The sequence below is a fragment of the Tupaia chinensis genome, unplaced genomic scaffold (genome assembly GCF_000334495.1).
Source record: "Tupaia chinensis unplaced genomic scaffold, TupChi_1.0 Scaffold000638_1, whole genome shotgun sequence".
NCBI lineage: Eukaryota > Metazoa > Chordata > Mammalia > Scandentia > Tupaiidae > Tupaia > Tupaia belangeri.
The window spans coordinates 1381588-1384821 of NW_006160159.1; positions in this window are offsets into that span (position 1 = coordinate 1381588).

Below are 3234 nucleotides of genomic sequence, written 5' to 3' on the forward strand. Positions count from 1 at the left end.
ACACACATATATATATTTATATAGTATATATAGTCTTTAGTGTGTATATATATATATAGTCTATATAGTCTTTAGTATATATTAGTGTGTATATATATAGTCTGTATAGTCTTTAGTGTGTGTGTATATATATATATATATATATATATAGAGAGAGAGAGAGAGAGAGAGAGAGAGAGAGTCTTTAGTTTACTACAGAAGACCATCTCTAGGACATCCTTCTGACTACTAGCATATAACCCTCTGGCCCACTACCCTAACTAAGTTCTTGCAGTCTTAGAATGCTTGATGCCATTGTAGGCTAGTGTGTCTCCTATCAGTCTCTCTGCTTGACATGCCAGTGACTTCTTCCCATACAGCCCCACTATGTATCTATCAACAACTTTTTTCTTTAGGGTAATTTCTTTCTTTGTTATTTATATATTTATCATTTCCATGAAAGAGTGAGAGAGACAGCATCTCCATTAGTGTTTGCAAGTCACCATGCATCTCTAGCTTCAGCCAACCCTGAATTGTGAGCATGCATGTGCTTTGCATATTCAGGGAGGTCTCCAGATGTAAACCCAGAATCTTTCCATGGGTTCAGCCTCGTAGATCACATTTTATTAGATGCACCAGCATCAGACCCAGAAAATAACTCTTATAATCCTTCAAAAGTTAATTTAAATTTTATATACCTGTTATGAATTAGGGGTCTCTTTATGCCTCCCTTGAACTATATCTCCATCAATAAATTTTATCATAATCATTGTTTATATTTGATATCCAATATTCCCTGAAGGATTTTAAGTACATGAAAGTTGAGTACAATGCTTTTTAATTGTGAGTCACTAATGCCTACCACCTAGTAGGGGAGCAATAAAAGATTGTTGAATTAGTAAACGAAAGAATGAGTAATCTCATCTCTGACCACATTAGTTTACAACATATTCATGTTATACATCCTATAGCTGTATAGACAACAAAATGAAACATAATTTAATCTTGTTATTAATGTAAATGGAAGTTATTCCTTGAAGGTATTTTTAAACAGTAATTAAAATATCTTATAATGGTTGTCTCTAAACAAAAATAGAGTTAGTTCTTCTTTATTGAACATTCTCTTTTAATGTAATCCTTTCCATCTTTACACATGTGTTGCTACTCTGCTTTCTAAGGTTTTGCACAGCTGTGTCCTGGATTTGAAATTCCCCTGATGACCCTGTTGTTTTAATGTTGCTATTCTTGTTTGTTTTCCGAACAATTTATGTTTCACACTTAATTTACATGATTTTTTTTTTCTAACTTCATGAGTTTGAACAAGAATAAGTTTTCTGGTCTCATATGACAACTCAGCAGGATAATATACTATGCTTTAAAATTTTTCTTTCTTCCATCATCAAGTGTAAAAGATATTTGCCCTGGGTAACTAGCTCTTATTAAAACGTTTGTTACTCAACTAATAGCAAAGGAATACTTAAGTAAAGGTGAAATAAATTTTAAAAAGAGTAACAGTTTAGAACAGACTCATATTTATATTTTGGGGAGGTATACATGAGGCAAAGACATTGCAGGGATGGTGCTATATGTTCCCTTTTATACCACATCTGGATCACTTAATATCTTACTGTCCATGGAACTGTCGTTTAAATAAACAATGTTTATCAAAGTTATCAATAGACTCAGATATCAATATAATACAATAATTAGAAAATTCCCCATCAAAACATTTGTGTAAGTTTTTATACAGGTGTTACATAGATAATTATTTTATAGAGGATTATAAAACATGATTTTAAAGATTCTATCTTTCCTGGGACCAACAGATGGCATGATGGTTAAGACACTGAATTCTCCCATGGCCAAATGCAGTTCAATTCCTAGACCTGATGGCTTGAAAATCACACAAGGCACATGTGTGTAAGTATTATTGTAAGTGGAATATTTTTTCTCTATTTCTTTCTCAGTTCATTATTTGTGTACAATGCTGCTGATGTTTGTATGTTGATTTTGTTTTCTGCAACTTTACTGAATTTATTTAGCAGAGCTTTGAGTTTTTTGATGCAGTGTAGATTTTTCTATATATATATGCTCATGTCATCTGCAAATAGGAATAATTTTACTTTCTCCTTTCCAATTTGAATGCTGTAATTTCTTTCACTTTTCTAATTTCTCTCACTAAGATTTTGTTAATTAGGTGTAAAGAAAGTGAACATCTTTGTCTTGTTTCAGTTCTTAGAGAAAAAGTTTGCAACTTTTTCCCATTTAGTAATATATTGATAGCTATGAGAATATGATATATAGCCTTTATTGTGTTTAAGTTCATGCCTTCTAATTTGTTGAGAATTTTTATCATCAAGAGAGGTTGAAGTTTGCTTTATGGTTCAGGATACGGTACAGCTTTCAATACCGACCAACTTCTCTTACTTTTTCAAGGCTCTAATGACATGAAGGGTGGCTCTTTTGTTAAAGTCACTGAGTTCATAATAAAGTTTCTTTATTTTCTTTCTTTTAGTCTATTTTCTCTCCATAGTTTAGATTGGTTAATGTTCATTATATTTACTGAACTCTACCGCCTTCATCTACTATTGGGCTCCTTCATGGTTTTGATTTTAGGTTATTTTGCTTTTCAGTTCTACAATTTCAATTTGGTTTTCCTTGGTCTTTTATTTATATATTGAATGTTTTTATTTTTTGCTGAGACTAATTGTTTAATTACTTTAGCAATTTATTATTGAAGCATCTTTATAATGGCTGCTTTAAAATCTTTGAAAAAATAATTGTAATACCTCTGTCTTCTTGGCATTGGTATCTAGTGATTGTCTCTTACCATTTAAGTTGAGAGTTGTTTGGTTCTTGAAATAATTAGTTATTTTATTTTTTGAACCTGGATGTTTTGGGACCAAACTCAGCATCTTTTTAAAAAATTTTGTGGGTTAACTGGCTCCCTCTCATACCACTTTAGCAAAGAAATATGGGGCACTACAGCATATCTACCATATTGGAATAGCAGTCCAGGTTTCCCACACAGACTCAACTTTATACTGAACAGGGCTGAAATTAAATGGTGTTCAGGTAATATCAATATAATCCCTATAGATAGGTAGAAGCCTCACTCTCAGGTGGGACTACTGAGAGCATATTTATACCTAATTTTTTAAGGGTCATTTATTTCTTCCATGAGGGAGAGAGGCCTAACCAGGGTTTTCGAACCACAATCCACTGCCAGCATCAACCATGGACATGTGTGTGCAA